The following is a 17,525-nucleotide window of genomic DNA, read 5'->3' on the forward strand; positions in this document are numbered from 1 at the left end:
AAGATTGCCCTCATTTATTTTATTTTATGATATTCCATAAAAATAAAAAAACTCTTCACGTTGTTCACCGTTCCAGACCCTTCTCACGTGGCCTAAACTCTCTTCTGATCCATTGGCTACGACAAACGAAAGAAAAAACACAATGCCCACCACTTTGTTTATCCATAGGATACCATTTATGGTGAGATTTAATATCAACTAGTCATTTTGTTTTTTTTTCATCTGAATTCATTTCGGTTGAACCAAGTTTAAATAAAAAAAAATTAATAATTTTACTAATGCTACCCAAGAAGTACTATAATTTTGATTTTCTGAATAACTATTATATCAACTAGAGATAGAAAAACATTGCTTTATACACATATTGACACGTTGCCATGAGAGTGAATTTTTATAAATTATACAATTTGAAATAAGATGTGAATTAATTTATATAATATAAGGAAAAAAATTCTAAAATAACATACAATAATAAATTAGTTAAAATCCCTTAACTCCCCTCCCTTTCAACTAAAACAAATAAGCTTAAAAACTCCCTCCCCATTAACTCTTTTTCCCCTTCCTGAGAGTGGGATGGGATTTAAGGGATGAACGGCTAGTTGAGTGGGCAGGGGCTGAGCAGCAGCAACCTTATCCGACGGAAGAAGGCGAAGAAGCAATTGTGAGAAGCTAGAGGAAGAGAACAGCGGTAGAGGAGCCAGCGGTGGAAGAAACAGCCGAGCAGAAAATGGACGATCGTGACGATAATGATGATAGTGGTGCTTGGAGCAGCGATAACGTCGATGCTGGTGACACCCCTCCTTTCCCTGAGGTTTGTATTATGTTGACCTGAGGTTTGTATTATGTTGACTTATGAAGTGTAATGCATTTCAAGCAACTTTTTTGGACACTTTTAACATTATATAAAAATCATCATGCGTAGTCTTACACCAGAAAGCTTAAATGCTTAAATGGATGCTTTCTTTTGCTTCTAGTTTTAAGCGTCAACCAGAAGTTGCGTCTGTGTATTCTTCTCGTTGACACAGAAAGTTTGAAAGCCAAACAATTTGTTACTATACCATTGGGTTTAATTTTCTCACATGTAATTTTTTTGTTATCATCCCATTGGTTTGGAGGCGCAACGCTCCTCAGAAGTCAGAATTCGTTTTCATTTTTTTATTGAGCTTTTTTTTTTTAGTTGCAGGATTAAAGGTAATTACTTTGGTTTCTATAATTGCCTCTCCCCCTTTCTTTTTTCCATGTTACTTTCTGAAAAATTTCTCATTTTCCTATGCTCGTTATGGTGACAGGTTCAAGTGGGCGGTTCCCCTTTGTATAAAGTAGGGAAAAAACTAGGGGAAGGTGAAAATGGCGAAAATATGAACGAGAAATCTGGACCTGTGGAGGTATAATTCTCCTGCCATTATTGGATAATTCTCCTGCCATTAGTGATATTTTTTTTAAAAAAATTATTATCTTTTTTATCTTTTTACAGGTTGCATTGAAATTTCAACATAAAAGTAGTGAAGGATATGAATATGGACCACCAGAGGAGTGGCAAGCATACGAGTGAGTTAGATGGTTGATTCTTTTTATTCTTCCCCTTTGTTTCTTGATTCTTAATTCTTATTTTTCTTTAGTTGTTTCGTGGAGTAGATTGTTGTGTATGATTAATCATACAATAAAAATGTTTTAGAATTTCTCCAGCGCTTTAGACGGTAGCCATGGTGTGCCAAAAGTATACTACAAGGGTAGGCAAGGTGGCTACTATATCATGGTATGTGGCTTGGTCATCTTCTTCATTTTTGGTTCTAAGTTTTGGGGCTGCTAAATTGGTTTTCTTCTATCTAGTTTCGCCTTGTTTGTTTGTTTGTTTGTTTGAAGACTTGAGACCTTTATGTGACTTGAGACCTTTATGCTTACAGGTTATGGATATGCTGGGACCTAGCTTGTGGGATGTGTTGATTAGCTCTTATATGTGAGTTGGCCTACACACACTGTCCGTTTGGATTGGATTGGATGGGAAGAAAAGCTGAAAAGTAGGAATGGGAGAAATTTTGGGGGGGGGGAAAGCAAATAAAATAACTAAAATAAATGTATTTACAATCAAATTAAATTTTACAAGGAAAGACTATATTAGCATTAACATCATCAAATTATTTATTTGGTGAAAATATATTTTCATGATGTTAATTTCAAAAGCAAATAGTTTAATAAAAATGTTTTTTTTCTTTTCAAAACCAAATAGTTTAATAAAAATGTTTTTTTCTTTTTGCCTAAGTTCCGATGTATTTTTCTTAGTTGAGAAAAGATGTTAACCAAATGTTATTTTAAAATCACATTTCTTTTCCAGAAAATCCCAAAAAAAAAAAATTCATTTCAAAGTTCCAAAAAACAAATAACAAATAGTTACTATTTGGAATTTTAAAATTGGATTTTCCCTTTCTTTTCGGCAGCTTCGATAAATCATCGTTTCAAATTTAATTGGGCAAATGGGCTTCCTGCATGGCATTATCTATGTGCAATAATGATCATGCAAACCATGCTTAATGAATCTATCCCCAATTTTCCCAAATTTCCTCTCAATTAATTAAATAACAAGGTTTAATATATGGGAAAGCCGTAAATGTATGCTTTTATCTCCGTAAATGTATGCTTTGCACCAACCTGCTTTGCGCCAACCTTTTTTTAAATTTTCAATTTGTGAGTTTAATTGTTGTGAATTTCAGAATGTCCGTTCAAACGATTGCATGCATTGCAGTTGAAGCTATATCCATATTTGATAAGATGCATTCTTGAGGGTAATTCATTTTTTATTCTGGGGTGTGTATTTGAAAATCAATGCATGGCAGCCTTTTGATAGATCAATATCTACTTAAATAATGCAGGTATGTGCATGGGGATGTGAAGCCTGAAAATTTTCTGCTTGGTTCTCCGGGGACCGCAGATGAAAAGAGACTGTTTCTGGTTGATTTTGGATCAGGTATTTTTAGGTAGTTCAATTAGTGTTTTGTGTGACTTTCCCCATCTTATTGCAGCATTTAGTACTCAATTTTTTTTGGCCTATAGCCTCTAGATGGCGGGATGAATTAACAGGTTCACATGTGGAGTATGACCAAATGCCAGGTTACTTTAGGTAATCATTGAAAAGTTCACCTATCTGTCTTCATGTTTACAACTTTTATCCATATTTAACATAACATTATACCCTATCACAATTGTATATGTTTCATATGAATGTGATTGATATGAAAAATTTAATGAACTCAAAAAATAAGTAGGATAAGCAAAATTAAATAAGATAGGATAAGAGAAGTAACTGGGGTTTACGTGGATTTGAGGGATAAGGAAAGTATTCAACACGAGTGAAGCCGCGAGGTGGTAACATGGAGGTTTTCTTACCACCTTCCCTTGTAAAAGCTCTTTTTTCCCTTTTTTTAATTAATCTAATTATAGTTTCATGATTTTTAATTAGGCCCCTTCCTTTATTTAAGTCCAAACTATTTATTAACTTTATTCTTTAAAATTAATTTCATTTTAAAATTAATAATTATGTGATTGGACAAAATAATTAATATAGTCATTTAGTATTATAAATTATTATAATTGTATTCTAATTTTAGAAAATTTTATTATTATAATTTGAATTTTATAATTATAAAAATTAGAATTGAAAAATAAATAATATATATGTTTAACTAAAAATTTAAAAGAATATTAACATAAGATTATTATAGTAATTTATTATTTATGGAATAAAGAATAAAAACTACAAGGAAAACAAAAAAAAAAACTATAAGGACATGTGAAAAATAAAAAGAAAAAAATAAAAATAATAGGGAGCTGATTAAAATTGGATTGACTTGCATATTAATTATGAGATTTTGATGTTATTGGCACAAATGTTGCATTTTTTAAATATATATTTATTTTCTTTGAAAATTTGTGTAAAAAAATCCAAATCTCCATCATCCCCCCAAATATCATGTCATTTTCTGGTCCTTAAAATGTCATATAAATATCATTTCATGTACATTGGGGGGGGGGAGAAAAGAAAAAGACATTTGGGAGGGCATTAGAGGCCCCTTACCCACTATGGCTTCCTGAGTCATGATATTCCATTTGGTAGGGGCACAATCTCCTATGCGAGTGTGCATGCACATTTAGGGAGAACTGCCAGCAGGAGGGATGATCTACAATCCCTTGCTTATACCTTGGTTTTCCTTCTTCGAGGTCATCTCCCCTGGATGGGGTGCAAGGTTAGACATCTTTTAAATTATTTTTGGTGTTCTCATCCCTTCATTCGGAAGATTAGTTTTTTAAATGTACGTTTTTGTCAGGGAGAAGGAAGTGGGTTTTTGGTTTGCAAGAAGAAGATGGAAATAACTCCAAAGCTCTTATGTGGTTTCTTTCCCCAGCCTTTTAGGCATTTTGTTGAACATGTAGTAAATTTGAAGTTTGATGAAGATCCTGACTACGCAAAATATATTTCTCTCTTTGATGGGATTGTTGGTCTAAATCCACATAGTAGACCAATTAATACGGAAGGTGCACAAAAGGTATTGATAATCTTTTTCACTATTTCGAGTTTGAATTGTATGGTGTCAACATTGAATTCTAAGCTATCATTACTCTTGGTGAAGCTCATTGGTCATAAGAGAGATCGTTTGGCCATGGAAGAAGAGGATGAATGATATAAGGTACGGATACGGATCGGCTAGAAACAAGTTAGGAAACTAGACGAACGATCAAAGGTAGGACCTTAAGAGAACCTGTCTCTTACAACCCTAGCCATGGAGACACCACAAGGATGATCAGTCCTTGATACAGTCGAGTATTCCCACGAGAATACGAGGCGGCAAGCAAAGCTCACTCAAGAGAAATAAAAATTCTCTAAAATTCATTCATTCAAATCTGATCCCCAATTACAAAAAAACGTAGCCTTACATAGGCAGCAAAGAACAATCTAGAATAAAAAAAACCTAGGTCATAAATGCCATAAATGTGCCTTAATGATGATTGACTATCTTGGTTGGCACCAATTAAGGCTAAAGGAAATAGGAAATTACCTTTTCTTGAAGAAAAAGGCTTCTACCTAAAAATAGGAAACTAACCTAAAATATTCTTATGCAATCTTTGACCAAAAGGCCTTATTTAATGCAAATAAAAATGGAAACTTAAAAAAACGAAATTAACCATAACTAATACATAAAGACGTCTTCTTGATGCTTCTTGAATATTCTTGGACCTTCCAAATGGATCTTCATAATTACTATTCACGTCCATAAGCATGCATGGGCCTTTTAGGCATCCATTTGGGTTTGAATATATTTGAATCACGTTCTGAAACTCCCATGATCCATAACAAAATGCATTTGGGCCCCAATTTAAAAGATTATAGCTCTAATGGATTCCTCCAGGCACATATAATTGTGTTGGGCCTTTAATAACATGAGAATTGGCTTCAAATGCTCCTTTTGGGCTCTTAGAACGTGCTCTTATCTTTCTCAAGGTCCAAGTGTTCATACTCCAATGACTTATATGCCATGGTGGTTTTCGGGGTGGCCTTCCATATGTCACGTTAAGCTCCGCATGTATCCGTGTCATCATCCAAGGAATGATCCATGTCCTCCTCTATGTAAGCATTTTAGAGCTATAAATCCCTTGAACATTCTGGAGGGCTTGCTGGGTTTCTAATTGAGGGAGTGTTATTTGGGCTTCATGACCTTCATATTCAATGCCTCCTCGTATGTTATCATTCCCTTCCTCTTTGAAAAGATTCGTCCTCGAATCTTGACCTGGATCAAAAGGAAAGAAGTTAGAATTTGTAAAAATAATTTGAAAACAATACTTACTGAGTAGAAAAATCATGTAAGTTATGTTATGGGTCCTGGCAAGATCTTGAAAAGGATCTTGATTCCTTGAAGTCACATGAGGATACTCTAATATTGAAAGTTGGTGAAAATTGCTCTGGGTTAGAAAGCTTTTCTTTCTCACATGCACCCAAATATAAATGATCATTTCAATTCCTCGTGCACCGACAACATAAACTAAAGCAATAACAAAATCCAAATAATAGGAAAGCCTCTTAACCACAATATGCATACGATAAGAACACCAATGAACAACAAAATTCATGTAACAATTAAAATCCAATGTATGAAGTTCACAGCATCTTAAAGACAACAAGTCATTAGGAATAACAAAATTTAGGCTATCAGCATGTTTTTCAACATTGCTTGAATGAAATGAGAATCCATCGGGTGGCACTTTAGGAATCAAATCAGTTACCTGCAACACACCAGAAACACAGGGCAAAGGATGATTAAGATGGTTAGTAATAAAAGAAATATCCTTGCAATCACCTTTAACCTCATTTTTCTCACAACTCTTTCCATGTTTCTCTTCACTCAAAGAAACACTCTCATTTTTACTCTCATTGTTTTCACAACACTCAATGTTCTCTATCGCACTTGTTTCTTTGCTCCAACTCTCTTCTTTTTCACAATTATTCGAAATAATGGAATCCATCTCCTTTGAATTTGATGTAGAGATGACATCTTTCTCTTGATTATTCTTCTTTGAAGAGGAGCATTGTCTTTCTGAACATTTCTGTCTCTTGAGTTCTCGCTCATGCTTACTAAGTAGAGAAACCAAATCTTTAATCTCCATGAAGCTGCACATCTCTACAACACAAGCTAATCTAGGATTAAGCCCATGTATAAAGCGATCCATAGTGGCTTCTGGAGTCTCCTTTATCCCAGCTCTAATCATTGCTAACTCCATCTCATTATGATAGCCCTCAATAGTCATGGAGCCTTGTTTTAACTCCTGCAATCTTCTATGCAAGTCTCTTTTAGACTTGGAGCTGCGATTAGACTTCAAATGGTCTACTTCAGCATTTAGCTTTTGGACTTCTTTTAGGAAGAAGTTAAGATCTTCCCTAAGCTCTTTATGACCATACATATTTGGTACCTGAAAGGTTAGAAACAGGGAGAAGAATGGACCTCACCACTCTACTCACGTGTTTCACTCAAAACAATTTATGCCACTCATGTTTCTCTCAAATTTGGCTTTTAAATTGATGCATAGCACTCTTGCCTTTTACCACTCAAGCTTGCCTCTTATAATATTCTTGATTGAAACTCAACAAAATCAAGAGACAATGTCAGTTTGTGGTAATCTTCACAACCAAAATTGGTAAGAAACCAGTGACTATGTGAAAGAGGGGAAAAGAAGGATAGGCCAAACGTGAGGATGGAATAAAAGGAGGGGCAAAATGAGGAGAGAAGAAGTTTATGATTTAAAAAAAATGGATAGAAAAAAAAAAGGTGGAAAAAGGGAGGCAGAAATTGCAAAATGAAAATAAGGTTGTGAAAGTAAAGGAAAATAGGAAACAAAGTAATTAGGAAAGGTACTACCTTGAGACAACTTTAGGAAAGTGAGTACCTTGCAAGAAAAGAACTGAAATTAGGAAAGTAATATGAAAAGGAAGGAAAAGGAATAGGAAACAAAAGAAAGAAGGAAACTTGAAGAAAGAAAATAGGAAAGTAATATGAAAAGGAAACTAATTCAAAATAGGAAACTAGATAAAATAAAGTAAAGTAGAAATAGGAAAGTAGGAGTCTTACCACCCAAGTATAAAGATTTAGGAAATTAATTGTGACTTGCAATGGAAGCTCTTTCAAATTAGGAAACTTGTCTCTTATGCTGCAATCTCCAAAATCTGAAACTTTCTCCTTTTTTTTTTTTTTTAATTTTCGAATTTTTTTTCAGCAACTTTGCAGCCCCTTTTTTCTTCTTTTGTTTTTTTTGGTCTCAACACAACAGCACTTTTTTTTTCTTTTTTTTTCACGAATTTTTTTTAATTTTTTTTTTTTGCTACTCAAAAGAGCAAAGCAAGTCAAGTGAATAGAAAAAAAAACAATGGGTGGGAAGGAGAGGAAAGGGAAAAAAACGAAAAAAAAATAACAAAAGGAATGAAAATAAGGAAGAAAGGAGGAAGACAGAATGAGAAGAATGGAAACGAAAGGAAAACGGAAGCAATAGAGAAAGCAACAAAAATGAAAACACCAAAAGGATAGAGCTTGAAAGCTAGCAAACCTTAGCTCTGATACCAAATGATATAAGGTACGGATACGGATCGGCTAGAAACAAGTTAGGAAACTAGACGAACGATCAAAGGTAGGACCTTAAGAGAACCTGTCTCTTACAACCCTAGCCATGGAGACACCACAAGGATGATCAGTCCTTGATACAGTCGAGTATTCCCACGAGAATACGAGGCGGCAAGCAAAGCTCACTCAAGAGAAATAAAATTCTCTAAAATTCATTCATTCAAATCTGATCCCCAATTACAAAAAAACGTAGCCTTACATAGGCAGCAAAAGAACAATCTAGAATAAAAAAAACCTAGGTCATAAATGCCATAAATGTGCCTTAATGATGATTGACTATCTTGGTTGGCACCAATTAAGGCTAAAGGAAATAGGAAATTACCTTTTCTTGAAGAAAAAGGCTTCTACCTAAAAATAGGAAACTAACCTAAAATATTCTTATGCAATCTTTGACCAAAAGGCCTTATTTAATGCAAATAAAAATGGAAACTTAAAAAAACGAAATTAACCATAACTAATACATAAAGACGTCTTCTTGATGCTTCTTGAATATTCTTGGACCTTCCAAATGGATCTTCATAATTACTATTCACGTCCATAAGCATGCATGGGCCTTTTAGGCATCCATTTGGGCTTGAATATATTTGAATCACGTTCTGAAACTCCCATGATCCATAACAAAATGCATTTGGGCCCCAATTTAAAAGATTATAGCTCTAATGGATTCCTCCAGGCACATATAATTGTGTTGGGCCTTTAATAACATGAGAATTGGCTTCAAATGCTCCTTTTGGGCTCTTAGAACGTGCTCTTATCTTTCTCAAGGTCCAAGTGTTCATACTCCAATGACTTATATGCCATGGTGGTTTTCGGGGTGGCCTTCCATATGTCACGTTAAGCTCCGCATGTATCCGTGTCATCATCCAAGGAATGATCCATGTCCTCCTCCATGTAAGCATTCTAGAGCTATAAATCCCTTGAACATTCTGGAGGGCTTGCTGGGTTTCTAATTGAGGGAGTGTTATTTGGGCTTCATGACCTTCATATTCAATGCCTCCTCGTATGCTATCATTTGGGCTTGAATATATTTGAATCACGTTCTGAAACTCCCATGATCCATAACAAAATGCATTTAGGCCCCAATTTAAAAGATTATAGCTCTAATGGATTCCTCCAGGCACATATAATTGTGTTGGGCCTTTAATAACATGAGAATTGGCTTCAAATGCTCCTTTTGGGCTCTTAGAACGTGCTCTTATCTTTCTCAAGGTCCAAGTGTTCATACTCCAATGACTTATATGCCATGGTGGTTTTCGGGGTGGCCTTCCATATGTCACGTTAAGCTCCGCATGTATCCGTGTCATCATCCAAGGAATGATCCATGTCCTCCTTCATGTAAGCATTCTAGAGCTATAAATCCCTTGAACATTCTGGAGGGCTTGCTGGGTTTCTAATTGAGGGAGTGTTATTTGGGCTTCATGACCTTCATATTCAATGCCTCCTCGTATGCTATCAATGAACAACCAAAAAAAAAGTTACTAATGGGTCTACCAACAACACAGTGGATAAGTATATTTAATGCTGGCAGACCCATGAAACAAAGGTATATATTGCTACATAAACCTACATAAGTCTTCAGCCATGCTACTTTCTGGGTTAGCTATCAAAATTTATAAATTATAAATTTTATTGTTGATTTCTACATGTTATACATTGATTGATTGGGACTAAGGACACCATATAACTTCTAACTTGTGTGATGAAATTGAGTTATGTGGAGCTAGTACTCGCTACAAGGGCACCTTGCCAAGAGACTTGAGAGCTTGGTTAATGAGGTTCAAAGATAAAATCAATATTATCTAATCTATCCAATTTATTTAAATCTAATCTGCAAATAATTAAAACAGAGAAGAAGAAATGCTTTCTCGAGAAGGTGGGGTTTAATCCCCTTGACGTAAGGTTGTTTGGGGCTTAGCCTTTCCTTGTTACCCAAAAAAAAGAAAAAGAAAAAAAAAGAAGCCACTTTAGCCTTGCTACCCAAAAGGCCACTTTAGCTCGGGAATGTTGCTTCTGTTTGTTTCTTTCTTCCACGAATTTCAGGTAGATTTGAGATAGAGTAAATAAAATCTATGTTTGTTTCTTTCTTTCAAACTTTTAATGTTGAGCTACGAAGTTGAGATGGATTTGAGATAGAGTAAAAGTAATGAAACTGATATTTTGTGAGTTATGAGAACATTGTTAAAGCAAGTGGTGGTAAAGCAAGTAAATCACTTACAAAGCAATGTTTAACCATATCACTTCGCGTAATAATCAAGAGAATAGAGAATAAAGGGGAGAATTGATACAAATATACTACTTCACGCCTCAACTTTCTGCCTAATTCTATCCCAGCAAACATCTCTCTATCTCATTATATCGTGCGATAAAGACAGGTGCTTGTATTTTCACTGCAGATATCACTATGATGTGTCAGATGCAAGGCTTTCCCAGCTCATCCAAAAGTAAAATGAGGATGGCTTTTATATAAGCAGTGTGGCTTCATGTTCCAACCTATGGGCAATAATTATGGATGTCGGTTTCAAAAAACAAGTTTATGAACTCTCTCCTTACTTTCTTCATAACGTAATAATGATATTTATGACACGTGACTAGTAAATGTTCATATAATACCTTTGAGACAGCAACAGCATCCCTGAGAGTTCATTAATTAGTAGTAATAAGTAGTTTACTGTTGTTTGTTGTTTTCTACTGTTAAAGGAGTGGATAATGGATCAGTGGGAAAAAAATTACTACATCACTGCAGTAGCTGGAGCTAAAAACGGGAGCTCATTAGTAGTAATGTCCAAGGGTTAGTTACTCTAATATATGTTTTGTTTTGTTTTTTGGTGGATTATTATGCTTCTGTGCATTATCCTTCTAAAAAATTTGTCTCCCAGATTTATAATTTTTTTCCCTCAAAATATTTCCTATTCATTATTCAAGAGGTTCATAGTTTCAGATAAATATTGAAGAGCTAGTGGCATTTGTTACAGACTAAACTAGTTTCCTGACCTAGTTAATGCATTCTAGGCGCACCATATGTACAACGGTCTTTCAAAGTTAGTGATTCATTTCCTTTCAAGTGGATTAACAGAAAATGGAGGGAAGGCTTCCATGTTACTGCAATGGGTACCTCAGGGGTGAGGTGGGCAGTAGTTATGTCACAGGGTGCAAGATTTCGTGATCAGGTCATGCTTATGCTTTCCCTTTACTATTTTTATTTATATAATAATAATGTTAGTCGTCATTGGAAAAAAAAAAAAAAAAACCAATGACTAAGTTTCCACTAATTTTCCAGGTGGTTGAACTTGATTTTATTTATCCCACCGAAGGGATTCGCAGGCGTCGGGACAGGGGATATAGAATAACACCAGCAGCAGCTAATGACGACCGGACTGCGTTTGTTCTTAGTGTGCCAAGGAGGAAACTTGCTGCAGATGAAAGACAAGAGACCCTTAGGACTGGGCTTTTTCCTAGCATGCATGTGAAGGTGGGACTTGGGACTTCTGTTATTCCTAGTTTGTGCTTAATCTTTTGTTTCTTGCGTGAACATGTTATGATCGGTTCTGCACATGTTATTATCGGTTTTGCAGGACAAATGGGCAAAGAACCTTTATATTTCATCAATTTGCTATAGGAGAACTTTGCATGTTTGAATGGGAGGAAAACTACTAAATCTAGCAATTTTTTTTTGCTATTTATGGTAGCTTTTCTTAAAATATGAAGTGGCTTTCAGTTCAAGAAATTTTTGTTGACTGGGCTGAGTCATTAGGATTGGTAATCAAAAACTGCTGATGGTAATTATTAGTTGTAGCCGAAAAGACAATGAAATAGCAAAATGTTTACCCTGATAATAATGGACCCGGGGCATAAAAGAATCATATAACAGTTTGTACTAAGTACTTATGCAAGTTAAATTACAATATATTTAGTTATTGACAAAGCTTTTTCTTTTTAAAATTTTTGCACATGTTTGTGCTAAATAAAATATTTATTGGTCAATTATTACTTTTTCGTTTCAATATTACTTTGTTTAGAATGCATGGAAAGTTTTCTATTTTATTTCACTTTCACTTCAATTCTAATTCTGGACTATGATTTAATAGAAAGATCTATTAAAAACTAATACAAGGGGGAAATCCCAATTAAATATAGCTAAAACCTACCTTCAAATTTCTAATAACATTATTCTCCCAACTTTTTAAAGAGCAAAAGAGACTTTGACCTAATTACACATATCTTCTTTTCTTCATTTTTAAAACCGTCTTGCCTTAATTACACATCTTTTTCTATTTTGAAAATATAAATATACATTTTTACTAAAATGAAAATTTAAGTAACAAAGACGTGTTTTATGAAATACATTTAAGTAGTTTGAATTATGACATATAAGAATCTCCAACATTATACCATTTTATAATATAATTGAAAATATTTTCAGCTAGTATACAAGTTTTATTAAATAATAATTATTTAAACGTGACTTATTAAAAATAAAAAATTTTGTATTTATAAAATGAATTAAATTGGTAATATAATAATACATTTAACACAATAATCCATTAAAAAATATTAAAACATGTATTAAATTTATTTTTTAATTTTAGATTAAATAATAATTATTAAATAATATCTGTCTTTAAAGCATTTTGACCAAATAGCAAGTTGTCAAAATATTTGGTTTGGTGTGTGGGGTGGATGGAGGCTTTTCAACAACGTCACGTTTTCAAAATAAAACTCCTTTTTGAGTCTAGTTTTTTATTTTTTATTTTTTTGGGTTACAATTTTCCCAACTAGACTAGACCGGGTTCTTTTAGGTTGGACCGAGTGTAACTGGACCGGATATTTTTTGGAGAGCCCCGCCTTTTTTCATGTCTTACTTGTAATTTTGTTAAGCAATTTTATTAAGCCCCAAAAAAATCCTAAAGAAAAACTAAAAGAAAACAAAGCTGGTAGATGGCTGGTCCGTTAAACATGATGCCTGGTCCTGGTTCATGGAAAAGGCTTTGTAGGAGAGGCTGTGATCTCTACGCTACCACTTGGTTTCTACTACAAAAAAAAAAAGAAAAAGAAAAAGAAAGGGCACGGACGGGAAGGTTGGTGATTTGCTGCAAAGTAAGGGCTTGATCTAACAATAGCATGGTCAAAATTTCCTATTAAAATGCCGAAAGTGCTCTTGCATTAATAACACTGTTTCTGTCTCCTTATCATATCGGTTTGGTTGGATAGAAACAAATCATAATTTTAGCAAATCATAGTTTTAGAAGTAAAAACTCGTTTTGCGGAACACGAAGACTCTCTCCGTCAGTATGAGAGCTTTATTCTCTTATGTGTTGAGACTTCGACTTGACTGGAATGAGGGTTGCCTTGACTTGTATTATTTGTATTGAGTTTACCACCCACACGGCGACCAACAATACCAACCTTGCAATCAATCAATTCATGTTTAGTAACAAAAAGACTCTCGCTCTTCTGCTTCCCTTCCTTCCATTGTATCCTTGAACCTTAGCTTGAAATTCTAGTCGACCTCCATGGGTTCCACTGAAGATAGGTCAGAAATTGTCTTCTTCGACATCGAAACCACCGTCCCGACCTGATCCGGCCAGGGATTCGCCATTCTTGAGTTTGAAGCCGCCTTGGTTTGCCGAAAGAAGTTAATGGAACTCAGCTCTTACTCCACCTTGGTCCGACCCACCGATCCTTCACTTATCTCTCACTTTTCCAACCGCTGCAATGGCATTACTCGCAATGCTGTTGCCTCGGCTCCTACTTTCGCTGACATCACCGATACGGTTTATGAACTTGTTCATGGTTTGTTTCCTCCTCTTTTGTTTCTCTGCTTTTTGATGGGAGAAAATGGAGAAAACGATGGACTGGACGCGGCAAATTGCGGTTGTAATTCTGATTTTTTTTTTGTTTCTCTGAATTTCTTGTAGAACAGATTTGGGTCAGAGATGCATTTACGGAGGTTAATCGGCTACCATTGGAACCAAAGGGTACTATTGACTCATTGGTTTTGTTGACCGACATGTTTGGAAGAGGAGAGCTGGTGACATGAAGGTACTGCTCCTTTATTTCTAGAACTTATAAACCCAAACCCCACCACTAGTAGGTGCCCTGCCCCCTCAATCTAGAGCCTCTTGAACCTTATCCCCATCAACTCTTGACCCGATGATTACCTCTGCTGAGCGAATGTTTGCATATGGTATGTATGGTATGACATATGGAATGAAGAATTGGAATTGGGAGTGGAAGTGGAACCCAGACTTCTATCACATTTCCACTTACAAAAAAAAAACCTTCCATCACATTCTATCTTGTAGTTTGGCTTTGCCTAACTCAAGTTACAACGCATTCGTGTGTTCATTGCAAATGGCAACTCTAGCAAGATATTTTGGGCTTCGACCGCAAACGCATAGGTAACTATACTGATACTCATCGATTTTATGTAATGCTTTATTGTAAATCGACTATAATAATTTCATTTTGCTTTTTTCTTCTGCATTATTTCTGCATTAGATCCTTAGGAGCTTAGATGATGTTCGCATGACTTTAGATGTTCTCAAACACTGTGCAGCTTTTCTGTTCTTGGTAAAATTTTATTTTGATGCATTTCATTATGTTCTATTCTTGGTAAAATCTTCAAGAGCATATTGTTATGTTTTGCATCAAGTGCTAGGTGCAAATAATAATTGGCTCGTATTGATTCAATTGGACTACTAGTTAAATGTGATAATTCTTTTCATGGTTTAATTTTAAGCAGTGAATTGAAATATTGAGTTCTGATTCTACTTTATAATCCCTCCCTCCATACAGGAATCAAGTCTTCCAAAAATATTCACAGCGAATAGTTGGGTTTCTCCTAATGCTACTACAAGAAGTCGTAGTAATGGAAAATCTTTATCACCTGTTGAGAATTCTCCAGCTTCTCCTATTGTGACTTGCATCTTAGAAGGCTCTGAATCAAGTTTAGTAGATGCTAATAAAGCTTAACAGCGTCATTTTGATTTGCGAGGCCTTTGGGATGAATCGAACAGAGAATCAATTCAACCAGCTGTAGTGGTTGATGGAAAGCCCACTCCAGAGACACCCCAGATGTCTTCTTCTGCTGCTGTGTCTGATGCTTGTAGTAGAAGCTCTATTGCTGTCTTAGATCCTTAGATCTTGATGAAATATTTATTTCTTGCCTCACAACATCTCTTATATCGTGGCAGTCAAAGGATACAACTATTGCACGAAGGTTTCCCCTTCCAGCTTTGTTGCACTGATCTTGAAATACAGTTTCGAGTAAACAAGTTTAAGGATCGCGCTGGCCGACCGAAAGTTGAATTTTTTGGCTGTTCTTGATCCATCACAAGGCTTATGTAAGGTTCTTTAAGAAGCTTGTGACATACTGCACAGGGCTTATCCTTGGAGTCCTTGGAATCCGGTAGCAGCAGCTCTGATTGGATTGGAGATCAATTGTTACTAGAAAAAAGGGCTTCTTCCATTATGCTACTTCCATTATGCTACTGTGCCATTGAAGTAAGTTCATATTCTTCACATGAAGTGCACCACATGCTTTCACTCCAAATATATGATGGATAGCATAAAATAATCTTGGGCTGGGTTTTTCAGTCTTCCACGTGATTGACCTAGCTATGATATAGCTATTGGGAATGTGATTTTGAGATTTTAGAAGCTTTGTCAGTTTAAAATATTTATAGGGTCCTTTTATTAGCTGCAGAATTTGGAACACGGATGTAAAGATTTAGCTCTGGATAAAATTTAGAAGCAGTTCTTTATGTTTCATGAGGTTCTTCAATAGAAAAAATTTAGCAGCCATAAATGTTATAGGCCATTAATACCATAACTGAATCCTGCCACTGGGTCAAAGATCTTAGCAGAAAATATCTAGCTAAACTGTTTGCTTAATATCTAAAGATCTTAAGAAATCGAGCCTTCGGAAATTTCACTGATTTTTGTAAATATTGTCATTACAGCATACCTACGGTAATATGTGAGAAGGTTGCCACATATGCAGCTGTAATATGCCAAAAAGAATCATCGGGCACCGTTCGGAGGCTGCTCTTTAGCAAGATAGATGCGGAGGAGCTCGGTTCCTTGCTCAAAGCTGGGACATTTGTTGATGTGTGTTCTCCTTAGATTCCTATGACTATCAGCAGCACGCAGGGATTAGATTGATTGCTAAAAAATTGACCATTAATTGAAGTAGAAGGAATATGTCTCAACTGGCAGAGATATAATGAATTTTTTTTTTGTTTTGAATGAAAAAATTTATTATCATTCATGATGGATGTGGGAATTCAATGGGAACCATGGTTTTGGTTTAAAACCAAAACTATTGACTCAAAAATTCATAACAAAACTAACCACTCCACAAATGCACACTAGGTGAGATTGATGCAATGGTAATAATAACTTGAATACAATAGCCAATTATGAACACGATAACCAATTATGCCAGCAAGCATCATATTTAATCAAAACTGAATTTTGATTAAACACCAATCAATTTCATAAGATTAAATGTAGAATTCTCATTACAAAACAAATACCAAAGCATATATTCTCACAGTTCAATCCAAAACGAAAAGATTATAATATTAAAGTTCAGTTTTAACAACAACATAAAAATTCTAACCAACATAAAAATTCTAGCCAAGGAGTAACCAAGGACAACTGAAATGCTATTAAAGTAATGAAAAAGATAAAATAAACTCCCCAAATTAAGTCCGAGCTTAGGCCCTAGGGCAACACGTCTAGCCTCTTTGACTTCAGTTATATAGCTCCTCCAAAATCACAGCACCAGCCATAGCAGATGAAGATGCAGAAGGCTGAAGGATTACATAAGAAAGTGATAGATTGAGATGGAAATGAGGTGGAGATGGGTGGAAATCGATAGGGGAACCTCAAGAATCCTTGAAGAACCCTAAGAGACGAAAATGGGAGTGTCTAGAGGGTGACTGGTAGCTAGCTTGTGCGTTATTATCCCAAAATTGAAATCTAAGGTTTAAAACTTGATTCTAAGTTAGTTCTCCACTACCAATTGAGCAAGACTAGCTGCATTTAGTTGGCCCTCTTCTGTAACTTTTGCAATTAACTATGATTTTCTTGAACTTAGGTCTTTTGGAGGTATTTTTCACTTGACCTTTGACCTGAAAATCAAATCAAGCACTTGTAATGTCCAATTCAATTTCATAAAAGATGATTAATTAAAATGGAGGAAGAAATGACCAATATGCCCTTGCAAAGTGCTTAATAAGAAATCAACTCAGTTCTAAATGACCACAATTCATATCAAAACATGCATTTTAAACCAATCAATCCCTTTAAAAACATGTAATTAGAGATGAACTAGTGCAGTAAAACTTGGTCAAATCACTCATC

General features: G+C 35.1%; 2 pseudogenes; both read left to right on the top strand.

Annotated features, from left to right (window-relative positions):
* Positions 1–727: 727 nt before the first annotated feature.
* On the top strand, positions 728–11,791 carry LOC114735580 (casein kinase 1-like protein HD16; annotated as a pseudogene).
* A 1,875-nt stretch (positions 11,792–13,666) lies between these two features.
* LOC114735581 (protein NEN1-like) lies at positions 13,667–16,345 on the top strand (annotated as a pseudogene).
* Positions 16,346–17,525: the final 1,180 nt, after the last annotated feature.

This window comes from Neltuma alba, unplaced genomic scaffold, assembly GCF_004799145.2.
Source record: "Neltuma alba isolate B1F8T4 unplaced genomic scaffold, ASM479914v2 tig00013236_pilon, whole genome shotgun sequence".
Lineage (NCBI taxonomy): Eukaryota > Viridiplantae > Streptophyta > Magnoliopsida > Fabales > Fabaceae > Neltuma > Neltuma alba.